Source organism: Aythya marila, assembly GCF_965140915.1.
Source record: "Aythya marila genome assembly, chromosome: 18".
In the NCBI taxonomy this organism is placed as follows: Eukaryota; Metazoa; Chordata; class Aves; order Anseriformes; family Anatidae; genus Aythya; species Aythya marila.
In genome coordinates this window covers 10,130,873-10,152,000 of record NC_139059.1, presented here as the reverse complement: position 1 = coordinate 10,152,000, position 21,128 = coordinate 10,130,873, and positions in this window count along the sequence as shown.

Genomic DNA, 21,128 nt, shown 5'->3' with positions numbered 1-21,128 from the left:
AGAGCAGCATTTCCAGGTGGTAAAGCTGCACGAGACACCAGCCAGCTTTCACGCTGCTTGGTTGCTGTCAGCAGTGCCCTGTGAGCAATGCTTCTCCTGTTTGCCCTGCAGAATAGACCTGGTAGCCAGCGTGACTATGTGGCTTTGCAGCTGAAATGCACTGGGAAATTGGAACTGGTGCAGCAGAGGCAGTGCTTGCTACGGAGGACAGCACAAGTATTCGGCCCCAATGGCACAGTGTAAAACTAAGTGCAACTCATCTTGTTGGAAGGAAAAAATAATCCCGAGATTGTGATTTCACTTAAGAAAATGACTGGTTCAGCTCTAATTTTACATGAAATTCTTGCTTCCGTTTCTAGACAATCTACCTAAAACACTTCATCAGTGTTCAGGAAGTCCTCCCTCACACCAAAATGCCACGATTGTCTAAACCCAGACCTCGTTCTCACCAGCACCTAATACACACACTCAGCTTTCAGCATGGGTTCAGCCTCTTTGACTCCAGCAGGGACTCTTCTAACATAAATAACATTCCTACATATGCAGAGGTGTTTGCAGGATCATGGCCACACAATTAATACAGAACTAACTTTAATAAGCCTAATTAGGGTCATTCCCCGATGGTGCGAAAAGTAGCACTGATACCTTACTGGCTGGGGAGGGAGAAATCACAAGTCTGATCGACCACGTGTTACTTCCCACAACTTGGTGACCTCAGGGTACGACTTCAGAAATCCCTCCTATAAAACTGGAGCTACAGAAAAGCGACCTGGCTGCATTTAGATGGAGCCATGGAAAATACTCTCTCTTTTTTTTTTTTTTTTTTTTTTTTTTTTCTCAGCAGTACACCTTGGCTCAGAACCATTTCTTCCACAGTTAGGAGCTCAGTAATATCCCTCACATAATGATGTCAAAGTATGGAAAAAAAAAAAAACAACAAAGGGGGAGAACCAGCGTGCAAGGGACTTTCTGGAAGAGCCATATCCTAAAGAAGTGGAGCATTTTAGTAGTGTTTAGCAGAAGTTACACAGAGAAGAAAGAGAACTTCGATGTGGCACTTGTTGTCCTGGGTCCTCCCCAGTGAGCCCACCAGACCTTGAGCTGTCCCTGAGCTTGCAAAGGAGGGGCTGGCAGAAAGCTGGGGGGTTCCCACACCTTGGGGAAGGAGGAGACGTGTCCTGGCCCGGTGCGGTCACCGATGCTCTGACACCCTTGGACACTGCACAGCCAGAGCAAGCAGGCAGCAAATGCACGTGCTCTGCAAGAGGAGCTTGGAGTTTTCCAGGGGAAAGCATTTCCTCTGGTTCTTCTCCAATTAAAAATCACTCGGTGGCCTACAGCAGCTTCTCGTCTGGCATATCGTGAAACCACTATTTCAGCACAATTTACAGCCTTTTGGGGAGGGGAGAACATGGTTATTTAGTAACTTCCCTGCTCGCCCCTAGGAAGGTCAGATCCTTTTGTTCCTTGCCAGAACAGTGAAAGCCATAAACTACAGGAGGGAGAGCACGCTGGGAGCCTGTGCTGCGAGTGCACGCACCTGGATAACCCCGCAAACAGCCGTGCACTGCAGGCAGGTCACACATGGAGAAGCAGAATTTAGGGGACCGAAGCATCAGAGCATGGTATGCAGCAGCAGTGCTGGAGGGCAGTTTAAGAGCCAAGTGCTAGAACACAAAGTGCATGGATTAGGTGCCTTTTATTGAGATTTGGATGAAATCTGCCACTTGTAACCAAGCGTTCAGTAGACACCAGGAGAGGCTGATCCCTATTAATTTCTCCTCACCAGCCTTTTTCCTGTTAGGAGACAGAAAATAGCAAAGCAAGATTCAGCCTTTCATCCCCTCCACTGCTGGCACCTCTAAAGCATGGTGCGGTGCCCAGCCCTGCTGTCAGCGGCTCCCTCAGCTTGCAGAGTAGTGCGATGCTCATATGGGCTTATGGAAGGTTAAAACAATAAAACAAACAAATGAAGAAAAACAACATTAAAACATAATAAGGAATGAGAATAACTTGCCAAGAAGCCCCTCCTAAAAGAAAATATTTGTTAATAACTTTTAAAATAATAAGGATTTTTAAGGGGCAAAAAGCTAGCAACATTATTTCCATGTTGTTTAGTACCAAAAGTTTTTCAGATATTTAATTATTGCTATTTTCACACACCCCAGGCAGGCTCGCATGACACAGATGCCGCTCTCTGGGGGAGAAGCCACCTGAACAGGCAGAACATTGTTACACAACATTTTCCCACAACTTCTCAGAGCTTCCAGACAGTGGTTTGGGGAATAAGGTTAAAAAGTCCTCAGGGCTCAGAAAATCCACCAGTGAGAGAAGGAAACACCTTCCATTGTCACTACATATTTGTCAACATTTCATTTCACAAGAAATCAATACAGACCGAGCTGTTTCTGACAAAACCACAAAGGAACAATGGTCCAGTCAGCCCACCCCAAGTTTTGTCACCCCACTGAAGTATAAAACAAACACTTTCCCTCTGCCTCCCCTGTTTACTCTGAAAAATATTTGTCCAGGAAGAGCCAAAACTTATCTTCAGGAAGCTTGCAGAGGAAAGATAGCAGATGAGAAAATCGAGAGAAGAATTTGAATAGACCAAGCAAAGAAGGCGAAGCAGTGGTTCCCAGCATCATCTTCATCTCAGTTTGCTTGCTCAGCCTGACAATCAACATCTTATTATGCAGTCCTAACATTTCTCTGCAATTTAAACACGGCATCAGTAATGGTGTGTGATCTTCAAGGTCACTTTCTGAAGAGCTGTCTTTAGCCCAGTGGTCGCTAGCTATTTAGGAATAAAAATGACAATTTCACTAAAGCAAATTACATCCTAGAAGTGTAATACACTTCAGCAAGTGCAATGGAAATGATCAGACGGGGGATCTGGCTTGGAATGCATTAGCTCTCATGTGTATAAAGCAGGTTTCTGGTATGCAGAAACATTTCAGTGTAGCCTTCAGAAAAAACGTGTCCCCCTTTTTATTTTTTTTTATCTCCAAGTACATTGATTTATAATTATAGTACATTAAAAAAAGCACAATCCTTTGCTATTGTATATGCATGCACCAGTCTACCTAACATACATTTCCTTGGATCTTTTTTACCTTGTGGAAAAAAACAAAACAAAAAACAAAAACAACAACAAAAAAAACTTTATCCCTGCCACACATAGGCAAATATTACATCTTGTAAATGAAATGCTCCTTTTACCTGTTGTGCCATTTATTTATTTTTCCATGCTCTTATCTGAAGAGAATCTTCTTCTTCTATACAGCCATGTGCTCCTTCTGCTTTAGCCAAAAATTGTTTGGGCATCACCGTAGTTCTTGTGATGGCTAACCGATATCACCGAGGCTGGGCTGTGACATCACAGACCGAGCAGGTTCCTTTTGGGAATGGGTGGATTTACCTACTCATGTTTAGGCAGTGCATGGAACAAGGTCTCTGTAAAGCCCTGTACATTTGATTGAGGAGGTAACTCAGTTAATATACATTACATACCACGGTGCATTACTGGAAAATTCTGAAATTTTCATGAAAGTCCAAGAACTGCAAAATAATTGCCAAGAATGTGTGCTTGCAGCTTGATATTGCTCCTCTGATTCTCGGATTCACATGAAGTCTTCAGGTCTGCTGATATTTTTGATCAGAGCATCCCTCTCTCACAGGAGAAACCAGAATAACGCCACCTTTACACGTAAGTTTTAATTTAAGTCACTCTATTTAGCTCAGTCTGATCTCTCCTTGATGTGATACCCATAGAGAATGGTAGAGCCACTGCCTCAACACTGAGGAGGGAAACTTCCCACAAAACTAATCAGCTGGATCAAGTCTAGCAGCCAGCAGTATAGAGCAGTTTTCACCTAGGAGGAGCAGGGGAGACATCTGTGTAGGTCCTGTTCCCCGTTACGGGTGAGGCCATCCATGTCCTTGTAGCTGGCAGAGGAGCCCCGAGGCACCCAAGGGGCATTTGGGAGGAGCAGAGCAAACACCAGTGGCAATAAGCAGTGTGACCAAGAGAGCAAGCAGCTCGTAGGATGTCTATGGTGACTACTTACCGGTGGCCACACTCTGCCAGCCTAACCACCACTGGGCGATAACGTCAATTGCTTCCAATTGACTGGTCTTAAACCTTTAGAGCCAACTGACCAGCAGGACACACATGATTCAGGTGTGTCACTGTGATTTAAATCATCTTAATATGTCCCTAAATCTTCACGTGCTGCCCGTTGTTATGGTGTCAACTGTCCCCGCACTTTGAAAAATTCAAACATCCCAAAGCTGGGAACAGGACCAATTTGCCAAGAGCTCACAGACACGAGATTAAAACCTAAAACATTAAGAGCCTTCTGGGGTTTGGGTTTCCCCCCACTTCCTCTCTCACCGAAATCAGGAAGTGCAAAGAAGCAACTGTGAAAATAAAACTTAGTTTCTTTTCAGAAAGTTACTTGAACTTTTTGAACCTTCTGTTCCATTTCCATTTAGGGCAAAAATCCAAGATAGTTATTCCTGTACTTAAGCCAGGTTCGGTCATCCTTAGTAATTAAGGGCACTAGATCAAAAATGAAATTTATTGTACCAGTAACACAACCACAATGGACCTTCATAAAACTTAACCACATGGAGAAGTGGGTTGCCTGAGATCTGCCATTCAAGCAGGCTTTATTGCATTTATATATAGAATCATGAAAAATAAATTAAGAATGGGGATGACCCTTTGTCTACCTAGGGGCCCAGAAAAGATGTTTGCCTCTGATACAGTTTGAAAATTAGCATTTTATAGGGTCTGGGATGCCGCCTGACACAAAATACTTTAAAATTCTGTAAATAATGTAAGTAAATTAACAAGAGATAGTGACTGCAATGAATAAAACATAAGTTAAGTACCCTTCTGTTTCCCCTGAAGCCTGGAGGAAAAAAGTGACTAGATTCGGCTCTTTGGGAAAAAAAAAATTGCAAGTACTCATAGTGCTGGGAGGAGAATACACAGATAATTTAGAGAAACACCAAAAAGTCACTCTGAAGCATCTTCAATTCAAGTCTGAGGAAAGACAGTCTCTTAATGGCAAGACCTTGGGGTGAGTGTTAGCTGCCTGCAGGACAGGCTGGCCCTACAGCCCTGAGGGCTCAAGACAGCCACCAAGGCCCGGCCTTCCCCCCTTCCTCATCCCTCTGCTCCCCTGCTGGGGTCTTTAGCAGATGTCCCTCCTCAGGAGGTCCTTCCTCTGAAGGTGAATGCTCCCGAGAGCTGCTTTCCAAGCCCAGCACCCTGCTCAGGGGCTGTCCCTCTGGGAGACTAAGCAGAGCGCAGGGACATCTTCACCATGAAGTCCTCTGCTGTCACTGCAGCAAGACAGAGCTCGCAGGGGCAGGGAAGAGCAGGGAAGCCCAGGGCTGGTGCTTCTTGCTCTGTTGTAATGTATGTGACTGTAGCTGATGTGCTTCAGGCTGAAGACCAAGACCACCACCAGTCCCAAGCCACTTCCCATGTTAGCCCAGGGCTCCCTCTGCTTCATGAAGTACGGCTCTGTCTGCAGCACGGCATGGCATTGTGTAGATTGTCCGGGTACAGAGGAGAGCTAGGCCCTCTCTTCGCACTGACTGAGGTACAGATGGGGCTGTCCACTTGCTTGCACAGCCCCCTCCGTCCTTTTAAAAAGAGAACCTCTTTTGGTATGACTTTGGACAAGAAAATGAGTTGCCTATTTGTGAAACAAAGCACGTGTCTCAAAGGAGATCTATGAGGTCAAACGCATTACAATCGGTGAGGCATTTGGTTTCACGACTCATATATTTGCATTTACACTTTGGATCTGGCCTTGAAGGCCTAATCCAATGTCCCTGGCTAAGCCAGAGCAGGAATCATGCAGCAGCACGCCTGCTCGGAGGCGCGAGCCTTATCAGATGGGCTAGAAATATGACAGCAAGAGCCTCTCCCAGGATGTTTTGGCTTGTGATCCGAGATGAACACCTGGAAGCAAACAGGAGCCTGGAACAGATTAAATGAATTGGCCAGACTTTCTCATCTTGTTAGCATGCTGCAGGCTTCATTTATGTTTTGGACAGGGTTTCAGAGTGCTTCTTTATTTGATTCAAACCAGATAGCCCATCACAAATCTAAAACTCCTGCTTGTATCAGCATCACCCAGATACTGTCCCTGCAGCAAAAGGTCTTTGTGACAAAGGCATCTCTAACAAATTCAAACGGCACAGACAGACTGGGGCTTTGCTGCAGATAAAAGCTAGCAGAATGTTCCACATTGTCTCCTCCACCTTTTTCATCTCACTTCTTTGCTTCTAGTTTCACTGCCCCAGATCACAGGAAGATTCAAACTGTGACAGCTTCCAGAGACTGCATTAGGACATCCAGCTGCAACCAGTAAAAGGACAAACAATAACATCTCCTCGGAGAGCCCCAACCACAGCCACACCATGTGCCATGGCTGGGATGCAGCTGGTGCACTGCGTCGCACCAACCCAGCCAACAGCTTTTATTAATTTTCCTCTTGAGCAGCAACTTTCCTATCTCCCTATTTATGGAAGTGACTCAGAGGTCCCCGTGGAGATGAGGTTTTTGTAGCCATCTCCTGTCTTCAGGAGATGCACAGCAAGGACAAGGATGCCCAGATGACACCAGCGGTGACGTACACACACTGCCATAACACTCTGCTCTGAGCCACCAGCCCCGTTCCACCCCCAGCTCTCATAAAAACTTTCAGGCAACACAACATCTTGTAAGATTTAAGTGGATTGAAAATGTAGTTGGATGTCAATAATCAACCAAGGAAAGCATAATGCAGTGGAGGACCCAAGACCGCACCAGCACCAGCATGAGAAAGACAACGGTCATTGGCCCCAGAGGTCTTCATTTGTGCTGCTCCTAGACCACAGGGTTTCATCACTGGGGGAATCCCAGCCTGCCTTTTTGCATCCGCAGGTAACAAGAGCAAAATCCTTCAAGAGAAATTCAGCAGCTTCTCTTCCCCCTGCTGCTGCTGAGGACCCAACATCTCATCGATCATTTCCACATGGTTCGTGCTGACAGTATGAAGCCATGCTCCGCACAGGCATTAAACTGCTAACATCAATTACCAAATCAAGAAAATGGAAGGATTTTATCAAGCACCGTTACTGTCGGATCTGCCTGTGTGCAAGGCCTTCCAGCAAGCATATAAATCATTGAGTTAAACTGTAGGGAGGTGCACTTGGCCCTGCGGTGGGGAGAGCTTTGCTCACAGGCAAGGGAAACGGTCCAGAGCCTGCGCCCAGCCAGCCCCTGGGGTCCTCTCAAGTCCTGCACTGCCCTGGGCTTGAAGCAGGAAGAATTTGGGTTCTACCCAAACTTTACCATTGTCTGATCTGGGGCAAGGTACAACCCCATTTTGTGCCTTGATTCTTCTAATTTAAAATGGAAATGAGTCCACACAGCTTCTGAGAACTGCTTCAATCCATGGGGAAAGAAGAAACAACAACAGTAACAGAAACAAACAAGCAAAGGTCTTGCAGATGCCACAGTATCAGGAACTGACAACTGACTGTATTTCCTCTGTAAGAGCAGAAATCTACTCATCTCCCTCATCCATGACTTTTGGTCAGAGTAGCCACTGCTTAGGAGCTTTTCTCAGAGCATGGCAGAATTTAAAGCTCATGGCTTTACAAGCAGGCAGAATGGTTTTGCTTTTAAAACCAGTTTACACTGAAAAATGCCCAAATCATTTGCCTTCTGCAGCCTCTTATCATCCCCCTGCCTTCACATACCAACACTACCAATTTAGTTGTAGCTTTGTTCAAATGCTATAAAGCACCAGGCAGAAAGTTCCATCTGTGTCAGAAGTCTCCCACCTTTTAATATTTTTTTTAGGGAATTTGCAATTTAATACAAATCAAACCTGCCTCCCCTGGGCTGAGGGCTGGCTGGACAAATTGGGGTTAGCTGCTTGCATACTCTAAAGGAAACAGAGCTGGACAGGGCTGCTCAACAGAGTGATTTGCCATTCCTGGGGCACAACCAGGCTGATCTACACCAGAAGCAGCTCCTGGAAGGGACCTGGCCTTCAGACACATCTGCAAAGCACCTGACGCTGCGCAAGGGACTGCAGGAACTGCAGGACCCAGAGGACAAGGTGGTGCATGGGAGAGAATTAATCAGCCTGCTCTGAAGAAGAAAGGGAAGAAAAGAGCTTGGCCCACATGATGAAAAATTTAAGAACCGAAAGCCTGGCAGTTTCCTCCTGGGGAGAGTTAGAGCACAGCTGGAGGAGAGGCAGAGCTTTCCCTTTGCACATGTACTGCAGAGAGGCTGCACCTAAACAAATTGCTGTTTTACTTGCCACACGTCCTTTCCTCTCTCCAGAAAGGAAACAACCAAAAGATAAGGAAACCTTGCCTTTTCAGTTGACATTTTTGCTGAGTCTGAACTCACATTACTGCAGCACCCCAGCCTGAGCTAATCCCACTGCATCTCCCTCGTGCAGTGTCAGCATTAGCTACTCTGATTTTGTAGGGAAGAGGCTAAATTAGAGCATTTACTAGCCCTGGCATCCTTCCCTGTAGAACAGCCAACTCCCTGACCAAGGAGACTGCATAGTTATAGAAAGGAGAAGCAGCTCCTTTTCTTTGGGATTTCTCCTCTTTCCAACAGTTGGAGCGGGTGGGAGCATCGCCCCCCTGGTGGCTCCGTTCCCTGCAGGTAAGGCAGGGACAGTGCAGACATTGTACAGATACGGAGCTGGCAGCAGAAACCATGCAAGAAGAGCAGGCAGTGGCTGTATTCTCCCACCCTGCTGGCCAGGAGACCAGGGTGTCCCCTCCGCCACCTCGGGACATGAGCAAGGCTACCAGGGGAGCCCTGGCACCAGCCCCGCTCCCTCGAGCACCACTGCTAAAACCCCAGCAAACTCAACAGCGGCTTCAGAAAACAGAAACCAGGGCAGGCAGCAGCACCCGTGGAACAAGCGGGGCTTTATCCAAACATCTGCACCTCCGCTCCCATCACCCATCAGGCCAAACAAAAACAAAGGCACAAGCTTTCCATTTTCTTCTTTTATTACCCACCTTAAAAAAATAAAACAAAACCCTGGTCAGCCCCAGGATTCCTATTTTTATGGAGACCATCCTGCCAGGCTATTGCTCCACAAGGACGTCATTAATGCCATTTACAGCTCGGCTAATAACCGGCCTCTCTGCTGCTCAGTAGGCGAGAGCTGTGGAAGAATCATTACAGAGGCGATCCCAGCAAAACCTAATTCTGCCTGGCCACACGCTGGCAGGGCCAAAGCGGCAATCTCTTGGCGTCCTGGCTGTAAAATCAAATTAAATTAAAGATCCCACTTCACCAACGGCCTAATGCTAATTTGTGTAGCATTTCCATTAAACAATGCTAGCTACAGAAAACATACACGAAAGCAGTTCAACAATTTAACGGGGAACATTCCAGTAGGAAACATTATTAGATTTTCCTATTAAGCTGCTCAGGGCACACACTCGCTTAATAGACGTTAATTACATTAGCAAGGCTGCAAATTCAGCCCTGGTGGAATCGAAGTGACTTTTGCAAAATTGACTCAGTCCTGGAATTTCTGCCTTTTTTTTTTTTTTTTTTTTTTTTTTTTTAAACCTTTTGTCACTACAGAGAGAAAATTGGAACCAAGCCACAGTGTCACCACTTTTTCAGCAGTGGCTTTAAACCACTTCAGCGTACTGGTGGATTTTGCTTTCACATTGCCAGAATGGAATTTTGACTAATTTCCCAGCTTGGCAAAATAATTGGAGAAAGCTCATGATATTTGATTAATGGCTTTTTTTTTTTTTTTTTAAACAGCAGAAAGAATATTTGATGTTAGAAACAGAAGAAAAAAAAAAGTTATTTCAGTTAGTATTTTTGTCAAGCCACTGAAGTATTTCATATTTCTTCTAAATGTGTTTGTGTTCTATTACATTCAATGGGGATTTAAATATACGCTTTGAGTTAACAAGGCATATAATGATTAGCTTAAATCAAGATCTAATTACAGAAGATTGTTGACAAATGGTTTCAGACAACATGTAAACGCAAGCCAAAGAGCACTCTGCTTGCACCCAAAAGAATTATTCTTTTCAAGATAATTAACTTTGGCCTGGACATATCATCCCTAGCATTTGTGCTCCAGACAGCTAACCTCAGCCACTTTTTGGAAGATTTGGAAGAATCTCCAGTTTTAATTGACTTCCAAGGGAGCCTAAACATAGATTTAGTCCTCCACAGCCACATCACTGAGCCATTACTTCTGTCTCAACAATTAATATTTTGGAGGTGCAGTTTCTGTTTGGTTTTGCTGTCCACCTTTACACTTTGCTCTTTTTCATTAATAAAAACCAAGAACCTTGAAAAGCTCTGCAACTGCCTCAAAACTGACTGACTGCCGGGAGTAGGCCAGTGGCCAAGGCCAGGGCCGGGAGGCGCTCCCAGACCCCCAACCCCACATGCACCTTAACCCCCGAGGGGATTTATGTCCCTACAAGCACAGGAAGGGCACTCCCACATGCAGCGCAATCTCCTAAATCTAAATTAGTCCTGCTGTATTTTAAATTCAATAAAGAGCTGATTACTCCAGGCCCTGAAACAGCCTTTCTGTTCACTTAAACTTTTCACTATTAGAAATAGTAAACACGGTATGCACTTTAAATATATCCGAAGCCTTATCCTAATCCCTTCCCTTGCTCTAAGCCTGTATGATTTCTAACACATGTGTTGCATTAATAATTAAGATGAATTTAAAGGAAGATTAGGCCTAATGCAAAACATGGGAGGTGCTGGAGCTAAGCACAGCGGCACAGGAAGGTAACAGCCCCACTTGAGCCATGGTTGCCCTACCCCTCCTGGAGGACACCCTCTGTATTCACCCTCACCTCAGCACTGTTGCTCCTGATTTAGGATCTCAGGGGAGCTTTCTCAGCCCCCAGAGGGGGAGATCAGCCCAGAGGTTTCATTAGCTGCCAGCCTGCCACTTCTGCAGCACCTGGGACCCAAAGCACAGCGCTTGCTGACGGCTCCCTGTGCTAGGCCTCCACTTCCACCAGCAGCACAGCGTGACAGCCTCAGCACCACACAGGTGTTGTAGCAGGAATCCTCCAAAAGTAGGGCCCTGGGTGAGCATCCTGAAAGAGCATTCCCCTTCCTTCAGGGACTGGCAAACCTCCATAGCTCGTTACTGTAAATTAAACCCAGACAGGGGCACCTCCCAGCCCAGCTCAGCCAGTGACAGAGCAGTGTGGATGGAGCAGCTGGTGCTGCCCTGCTCCTCCTTTCTTCAAAAAAAGAGAGAAACAAAGACCTGTGTTTTGTTTTTGAAGAAACAAAGACATGCATTTTCCCCAGCTCTGCATCTCCAAGACCCATTGCTTCCTAGCCACCAGCCTCAGCAGCCAGGAACAACCACCTCTCCCCAAGCTCTCACAGTCCTCTCCTCCAAAAGGCTCTAAGTCCAGATCTTCTTGTGCACAAGGGTGCCTCATTTTGAGCTCTTCCAACGTGAAACCAGCAGGGTTTAACCCCCAAGGAGAATTTTGAAGCTGAGGTGCTGCTCTCTGCATGACCAGCCACTTTGCTGTAGGATAACCCCATACCTAGCAAGGAAGGACTCACGGTGCTGACTCCTGACCAGCTGGGTGGAGATGGAAAACCAAGGAGGGGAAAGAGGAGGTGTCCTAACATGGCAGTACTGGGTAGACGTAAGGTTTGAGGGAGTTTGGGGTAACTTTACTCCACTCAGTTGCTCTGAACTCTCACCAAGGGCTCCAGCTCAACGTCCCGGTGGCAGATTCACATTTGCACCTTTCTGAGCACACCAGAGAGGAACAGACATTTCCCTTCAGTGCACCAAGGAGGTGGAAACAAGACACTGCTTGTCTCGACGTAGGATTTCTGACGGCTTTAAAGCAGACAGACACAAACTGAAAGCCCCCATTAGCGATCCGTCACCTAGGCAATTGCTCATGTTCTGTCATTTTGGCTAAAGTGTCATTTAGAATAATTGGCCCTTTTCAGAGGCCAAATACTATTTATGAACCCTCCCTTAAAACTACATACAGCCAATAACATCTCCAGCATGAAGTCTTTTGGGCTTAAAACATCTAATTAAGCAGATGATAACATCAACACAACTTCTGCTCCACTCCAGGAGCTGTCAACACACAGGACTGACTTTTTTTGCAGTTTTTATCATGAGATCCATTATATCTGGCATTTCTCTTACATCGCTAGCACAAGGACTCATATGGTTATATATGCAACTCTCAGCTCTTTAATTTAACTCCATTTTCAGCATTAATGCTTGAAAGAAAAAAAAAAAAAAAAGACTCTAAAAATCATAACCCAAGTGTAATTGAGGCTTCAGAAGTAGAAGCTATTTCAAAGCAAAACAGAACCCCTCCCTGCCATCATGCCCTCATTTATGACAGCAAAGCTAGATTCAGAATCACTTAAGATATTACTCAGCTCAAGTGATGCATCAGGAACAAGGCTGCAGCTAATCCACTGAAAGCATCACTAAAACCCCAAAAGCACAGAGGGGCCTTATCCCATCTCCCACGTCCTCCTGCGTGCTAGGGCAGCTGAGCTTGGCTGAAGCCCTCCTCTAAGGAGACTGGTTGACTGCAATGATGCCAGGTGTTTTATCCATTGCCCCAAAAATAAGCATTAGGCAGAAAATGCACAGGCTCGGGCACACTGCTGAACCAGCAGGTCAAAGGACTGGAAAGGAAAGAGAATCAGACTGGAGACAGGGCTGAGCAAGTTTTCCTGAGTAGCCTTCTGTGATGGGAAAGAAATCTTCTTATTGAGTAGCTGGTGGTACTGGGGATGGCAGAAGACAGATGCAGAAAGGAAAACACTTTGAAGTGCAGCTAAATAGCACAAGTGCTCTGCTCAGCCCAGGGAAAGCCTCAAGCCAAGCGCAGCCAGCAGCAGGCACGGGAGGGAAATTCAAGCCTGAAGAGGATGTTTAATTTGGGACAGCAGATTTGTTTTCCTCCAGCTGCAACCCAGACACTGTTTTTCACATTGCAAGATGTTTTCAGCTCTGCTCATGGCATACATGTACACAGATGAGGGACTTTGGACTGATAGCAGTGGCCTCCTGCTAAGGACAATTCCACCATTTTAAGGGCACTGAAGGCACAACTGAGGCTAGTTTTCTGTAGAAGGGACTATAACTGAAATACTTCTTATTCACCTCAGGAAAGGCATTTGCATCTATTCACTTCTAAATCCCCAAACCAAAGAGTCTCCTCCTGTAGATCAGGCAGATTCAAAGCCCACATCTGGTCGTCTTACAGACTGCTCTCTTCTCACTCGTACAAAGATAAGTCCTTCTTCCAGCAGGTAGCCCCATCTGAAACTGCTTTAACACAGTGAAAACTTGCCTCTGCCTTCCTTCTTAGTAAAACCCTTCCAAAATCTTCTGCACCTTTGGCTCATTCCTGGGAACAGCACCATTCTACATTTGTTTGTGTTTATGCTCTTGGCCTGCCAAGAAGCAACTCTGACACCTTTCTGCCCGTCAGCACCCCATAAAAATATTGGAGCGTATCATAACCTCCAGCAACAGAAGCCGTCGCTAACCCATATGCAGCGCACACACCCATTTTTGTCGGTGGGTCCAGGATTTCAGGACTATCCTGGGGATGTTGGTGACCTGCCCATCGTTCCCTCTGCTTTCAGGTGTCAGGTACTGCTGAAGAGCAAGGCCAGATGCTCACCTCCCCGGCACAGAGCCCCATTAGCATGACCATCCGCATGCTTATATTCAGCCAAGGGCTGAACTCACCCGACCTCGCTTGGCGTATGAGATCCCAGCCCAGAGAGGTATGGCTGCAGGCCAGTAAGAAAACAGATGTCTGCTATAGACACCACTCATTGATACTTTACTCCCATTTATTATTTATCCAATACAGACTCCAGGTCAATTAGGGTTCTGTTTTTGTGAACTCTCTACTAACATTTTTAGAAACAAGGTCTGACTAAGAATAGCTGCTCAAGAGATGGAGAAATTCGCTTGCCAAGGGACATACTGACTCTCGGTAGTTTCCTGCAGGAGGAAGATCATCTCAGTGGCAAAGCTCACTGGGAGCTCAGTGAGAGTCCAGAGTGAGTTCAGTCTTCAGGATCAATAGAAGCTGACAAATAGATTACGTGCCCAAGTATTAGCTTTCTGGGTACAGCACAGGGATGTTCTGAAGTCGTCCACTTTGACTGTTTCTAAGCCAGCTTTCCACCTTCTGAAGATCTCACAAGCAAGTTTTCTTCAATTACAATGGAGGGAAACAATCAAAAAATAATAGAAAACAAACAAATAAAAAACAATTGTGCTTTTAAGATCATAAAAGGACCTAAGAAGACATTGCAAAGATTGACCATATGAATATAGAAGTAACAGTTGGCAGAATGGAAAAGAAAAAGTCACCCCATGGGAGCAGGGAAGGCTTCAGCCATTGTTGCGAGCCCTCTCCATGGGGAAAAGCAAGGCTGGTGACCATATTTCCATATTTGACTAGGAGAGAGACATTGAATCGACTGTGGTCTTCTGACCAAGAGAGAAGCGGTTACTCATGTACATGCAAACACAGCAGGTCTCGAGTTACTCTTGTTTTGCAGCAGGAAGGAATTTCCTTGTTTGCTTTATCAGATCTGCCTTGGAAGGAGAGATCAACCATAAGGATATTTTGTTCCAGGTTCACCTCGATCCCACAAGATGCCCAAGGCAGGGACCTGATCTGGCTCCCCTCCGCTGCTGCTGGCCAGAGCAAAGTTCCCAGAATCTTCTGCACCAATTTGGTGTGTTGGGGAGGGCTAGGCTGGGGGAAATAGTGTTTTATTCCCTCCATGCTGCATACAGTAACTATACTCACCCAAAATAATTTATAGCAGCTCCCCAGAGATGCCCAGTGGAAACCAAAATCAGCAGAGGTGTGCCCCACATCCCTTTTCTTCACTGCAATGCAGGGGTAAGGGCTGGGGAGCAGCCTGTGCAAATGCAGCCACAGGAGTATTATCAAATGACAGTTTCCTTTACCCAGAGATAATTGATGATCAGGCCGTTAGAACAAAGATTAATGTCAAAGGGTCACAGAAGATAGTCTAGAAGGGACCTTGAGGTCATCTAAATCCATTCAACTGTCCCACAAAAGGTTCATGTCTGACAGATATTTGACCCCTTCAAAGTAAGTGGGAAGCTTCTGACCAATGTTTTAAACAAAAATATTCCTTGGCCAACTATAAAATACTTCATTCATTTTTCTCAGATGGGAAAAAACTCTTAAGGCACTTTTTGCTAGGTATTTTCAAAACAGAGTCAAACTCTTAAGCATGCCCATCAAATGAAGCACTTCTGAATTCCAGATTGTTTCTAGCAAAATAATTCATCTTGGGGTAAACAGAACTCTGGAGGATTATTCTTTTCCTCTTTCCTGCCAAGAACTTCAAGCTGTTTTCATTAAAAAAAAAAAAAAAAGCTTATAATTGCCAGAGGAAAAAAAAAACAACACACAAAACATAAACCCCACCAACACAAAACACACAGTTTTTTTGCACAAATCAAGGCTCATTCATTAAGAACAAGAGCTGATACGGGGATGTACTGTTGCACAATGCCCAGGTCTGCCTCCCGTGAGGCCATAAGGACACTCAGTGAATTTGGTCAGAAGAGTTTTGGTGCAATGACCTCTCTCCTGCACACTTTTCCCTTGTTTCTGTCTTGGTGCCTTCCTGTGCTGAGCCAGGAGGAGATTTGCCTGCTAGCAGCGGGGATAAAGGGGGGTTAATGGACCTTCATCACCACTCTGCTGAACTTGACTGAAGGGTGCCACCTGAGCGTGCAGCTCTTGGAAGACGGATGTGAGAGTGCAATGCGGTGTTTCCCTCCCATAATTAGAATTTCATCATGTAATAATAATAGGTAGTGATTGATCGTGGCCCTTCACCGCTGCAGGATGTTGGTCGTTAGGAGAAACTGATTGATCACTGGAGCTGCTGCCATTTGGCCACGCAGAGCCCTTCCACTGCCTTTTAGAAGGGGAAGGAAAGTCTCTTTAAATAAATAAAACTTTAGGAGATCTCAGATCACTATCAGGAGACTCTTAGCCCCTTCCTACACTCATTGTCAGAGGCAGCAGAGCAGGAGGTTGCCAGAGAGCTGCCACAGAAAGGCATCATTCGGGTGCTGTGAGCCAACAGAGATCCTTTCTCCCCAAAGTCATCCTTCAGCTGGAGAGACATCGAGGCAGAGGACAGCAAGGACCATCCCGTTGGGCATCAGAAGGGCTCTTTCAGCCGATGGCCCTGGCACAGGACAGGCTTTCTGCTCTCTGACCACCCAGAAGGGCAGAGGTCCAGCCCTCAGATGGGATTTTTATCTGCTTGAATGCTGCAAGCAAGCTGTGGGCTGAAAGGGCAGGAACCCACCTTTGTTACCAGCTTTGCCACATGCTTTCTGCATGTCCTTGGGTAAATTTATGTGTCCTTGGCTAAATCGCTTCACCTCTTTGCGCAGCAAGGATGAAACTTCTGGGATCTGAGCAGCATGGCTTCTGGGGACAAGGACTGACCAGGAGGCTGGGATGCTGCCCTTCCATCCCACGGGGTCTCAGTGGTGCTGGAGACCTCCTGGGACATCCTGCACCAGCCACAGAGACCTCAGTTTGAGGCTGCATCCCTTTCCATCCCCTTGAGAAACCCAGCAGTTTCCCAGGTGACTTTAAGCACTGCTTGATGACAGTACATTAATAAACAGAGAGATCTGCTGTCTGACAGCGATTCAGCGCCCGTACCCTGCTAGCATCTGCCAGCAGTGTTGTCAAGCACCTAACTGCCTGTAATTGAGCTCTCAGAAGTATCTGCCCTGAGGTGAGCTGCGGAGAAATTTTACAAATGAAGATAATAGATGTTTATGTCACACACACGCAATGAGAAGCGGCAAGCTCCGATTGCTCTCTTGATAAATTCACCTTCAGCAGCGGCTGCAGCAGCTCTGTCGGGGTGTCTCCGGCCGCACCCGGTGCCTTGCCAAGAGGAGTGAGACTGCTTGCTGAGCCATGCCCAGAGCCGGGCACAGTCATCCGTGTAACACCATCTCTAACATCTTTATCCCACAAACATTCACAGATTTCCCCAGATTTCTAGACAGGATTCATTATCTGCAAGCATTCGTCAGAACATCTGGAGAAACAGGGCCAGCTGCATCACTAATGCTAATCAATACAGCTCCCTTGAAGTCGACACAGCTATGCCAGCTTGCCCTTGCCAAGTATTAGTCAATCTTTTCCAACGTACAAGCTCTTCCTGAACGTATTGTTTATTCCCAGGACACATCATTATTTACACTTTCAAATAAGAGAGCGAAGGTGGTGAGCAGCAAGAGAGATGCACGTGCACCCAGCTGCAATAGCCAAGCGCTGCCCCAGAATTAACGACGTCGACAGGGCAAGCTAGGGCGATGCCAGGAGCTCTCTGCTGCTTTCAGGAGAGAAACAAAACACAGGCGTGCAGGCAGGGTAAGCAGCTTGCCAAAAATCATCCAAACAATTCAGCAACAAGAACCAGACCCCCCAAAATGCAGGATTTTGTTTCCTCTTTTTAGATGACCTTCTAACAGGGTCGTGGACTTGTGAAGAACCGGAGAAATGAACAAAGCACCTGGAGTTTAAATGACTGAGGTAATGCTCGCAGAAGTGAGCAGTCCCAAAGCCCTGATTGCAGCTAGGCATCTAATTGCCAGCAGCGTTGGTGCAAGTAAATCACTTTTATATTTTCAAGATAGGGGCAGGCCGTAGGAACCTGGTTCCCATCAGCTTTCCGTAGGTGCCCAAGGTGCTTTTGAAAATGGGATCATACAGAACTGGGGATGGAGGTGGGAAAAGCTTCACTGTAAATCTTTTAGAGTGCCTGTGAAAAGCTGAGCGACACCCAGAAGATCAGTCTCCCACTATTATCCTGCCTTGAGAAAGGCAGAAAGTGAAGCTGAGACCCTGAAAGCATTGCAGCTTCTGAACGTGGCTTTCTCCACCTGGAACATCCTACTGACTTGGACATCCACACAGACCCACGCAGGGTCTGTTGGCTTCATCTCTGAAGAGCTCCAAGTGAGCCTGTGTTTGTCCCTTCCAGTGGTGGCTCTTCACAGGCTCTGCCACAAAGAGCACACAGACACCTGGGGACACTTGGCCAGAATTTCAGATACTCTCCTCCCTCAGCAAGTCCAGTCCTTGCACCCCAGCACCCCACATGTCAGCCCCTTGTTTCGAGAAGTCCCATGCAAGGCCCCTCACCCCAAGCACCCCATAGCACCGTGTGCTTGAACGACATCCCTCGGATTGTCTGCAGGCAGTTATTCACTGTTGATACACAAATACTGTATATTTTCCAGCACAACAGCTGAGTTTCCAAGCATGCTCTCAAACAAAGCACTATAAAGCAAATATACACAGAGGAAGTGTAATGAGATCCCTGTGCTGTTACCCCTCCAGGGCTGGATAATGCTAGCCCCACACATGGCACATGAATTTCCCGAAGCCTGACAGCCAGCTGGATTTCTTGTGCAACCTCTGTGGCCAGGCCAAGGTAGATGGAATACGAATCAAACCCCACCAGTCACACAGGGCTGCTCAGGATGGAGCAGCAGCAAAGTACCTGCCTGCCCAGGAACTCCCTGCTGCCTTCTGAAGACTTGTGCTTCCCCTCGAAGCAGCCCCCACCCTGCTGCCAAGGCCTTGTTGCTCCACTGAAGACTCAGCTGCAGTGTGTGGAGCGAGGCTGGTATGCACCAAGCTGAGCATCTGGTCCTCCGCCCTGGAATTGGAATTTGGTGACAGAATAAAGCCTTACTCTGTGCTGACCCTGAACTGGGCGTGTCCCAGGACCCCCTGAGCATCAGGCAGCCCGCAGTGCAGCTGGAGATGCCGCACACCCACAGCTGCCCGTGGCTGCAGACCCAGCTTTTGGGGCAGCATCTGCTAACTCAGACGCTGCACTCCAGTGGAGCTGTCCTGCACGGGCTTGCTTGGTGCTGCTGGGCCCTAGATCTGTGCTTTGGAGCTTCCCCTAGCAAAGCTGCATCTGGACTTGGCTTGTAGTTCACTTTTTCTTGTGATTAAAGAAATCCATGTGCAGCCTGACACTTCTGCAGTTGATTCTGGGTTAGTTCATCACTGAAGAGCAGTGACCAGAGGTTTGGACACAGCCCAGGGGTGACAGCACATCTCCATACCTGCTGGTAGACCCTCACCTGCCAGCCATCAGTGGGGTCAGGGGGTTGTCACCGCCCTGCCTGCTGCAGGGACACAGCCAGCCCTCCAGGTCCTCGCTCTGATCCCCACCGCCCCATCTGGCTGCCTTATGCTGGGTCAGGATTAGCAGAAGCATTAGTGCCACTCAATTTTCCAAAAAGTTGTTTTCTTAGTTTTTAGCTACACGGAAGATTCTGCAAAGCTGCATTTTCCATAGGAAACAATGAACATGCAGGGAGAAGTGAGTCACAAAAATCTCCTTTGGATTCTAGGGGAGTTTTGCTTGTCAGGCTTTAAAAAAAATTAAAAAAAATCATTTTTGTTTAAGTGGAGGGGAGACTAAGACGTAGACTGGAGCAGCTCTGCCTCTTCTACAGCAGGTCATTCACAGCATGGTCTCCCTTGAGCCCACCTTAAGATGTGCATCCCTGGGTCCAGACCAGGTTGTCTGGAGCCTTTTCCAGTTCTTAGCAGTGAGATCACGTGCCAGAGCCCTCCAGCTTTGTGGTCCGAAGCCACACGAACATGATGAACCTGCTCCCTTTTCCCTTCTCCTTTGTGAGCTCAGCTCGTGGAACTCAGCACAGGAGCCTGGCTGATCATCCAAGAGGACAGAGGTGAGAGGAAGAACATGGGAAATCCACACCAGCTGTATCCATATTCCACTTGAAGGCTGTCGGTGAAGCAGTAGGGAAATGCTGAGCTGCAGGTCACTTTTTTTTTTTTTTCCCCAAAACAGCCAGAAGTGCTTTTTCAGTCCTGATGAAAGCTTCTGAGCTAGATATGGTTGACTAACCAGAGCTCTTGATTATGCACTGTCTTAGTAGGCATGACCCACTGGGTTTCAGAAATCCTCTTACATATGAAATACCCCTGAGCAACTGCAGCCCATGCGCAGGGCACAGAAAGGCAGGATCTGCAGCATCCCTTACCCGTTCTCCATATCACTCCCCAGCGATCTGTTTATTGCCTCCAGCTTCCTCCCCAGCTCACCCTTTGAAGGCAGTGGAGCTCCGCCAGCTGAGGCCCTGCCTGCCCAGCCTTCCTGGCTGCACGCTCCCTCCTGCTCTCCCCGAGGTGTCGGAGCAGTGCTCGCTGTCTGCCCGGGTCATCTGCCAGCCAAGTTACCTTGCAGCAACCGGGGCTGGCTGCACACTGCTGCTCCTCCCATGGGAGATAGATGCAGAGGGATTGCTCTCGGTGACTGTGAGCAGCAGGCTCTGCTTTTGCACTGCTTGGAAACAAAGAAGGTTTTTGTTGTTGTTGTTTTTTTTGAGGTTCAGGGCAATATATGTAAAGCACCCAATAATTGGTTGCCTTTCTAGATTACCTAAATTTCCTTTGATGTGCAGCTGGGATTGGATGTTTCATGAGAAGAGGTGTTTACTTGTCACTTCAGGTTATGTTCTAGGTGTGCCTTGACAAGGGAAAAGACCCCAATGCACAGCTGAAGGAAGGCCAGGCAGAACAGCACCTCTCAATTGGATTCTGCTCTGTTCACATGGGAGCAGCACCGCAGAAAAGTCAGTCTCCAACTCCTTGTTCTTGGAGCTGTCTGGGGTCAGAGATGGGCTGCTGGCTGCAAACTACATGTCTGATACAGTCTAAGGAAGTACTGAATGGGAGCATCCTGTGGAAATGCCCTCAGGTTGTACCGGGGGTGGATGTTAGGGAAATTCTTCACTGAAAGTATTGTTAAGCACTGGAACAGGCTGCCCAGGGAAGCGGTTGAGTCACCATCCCTGGAGGTATTTAAAAGATGTGTAGATGTGGAGCTTTAGGGACACAGTTCAGTGATAGGCTTGGCAGTGCTACGTTAGTTGTTGGACTTGATCATCTTAGAGGTCTCTTCCCACCTA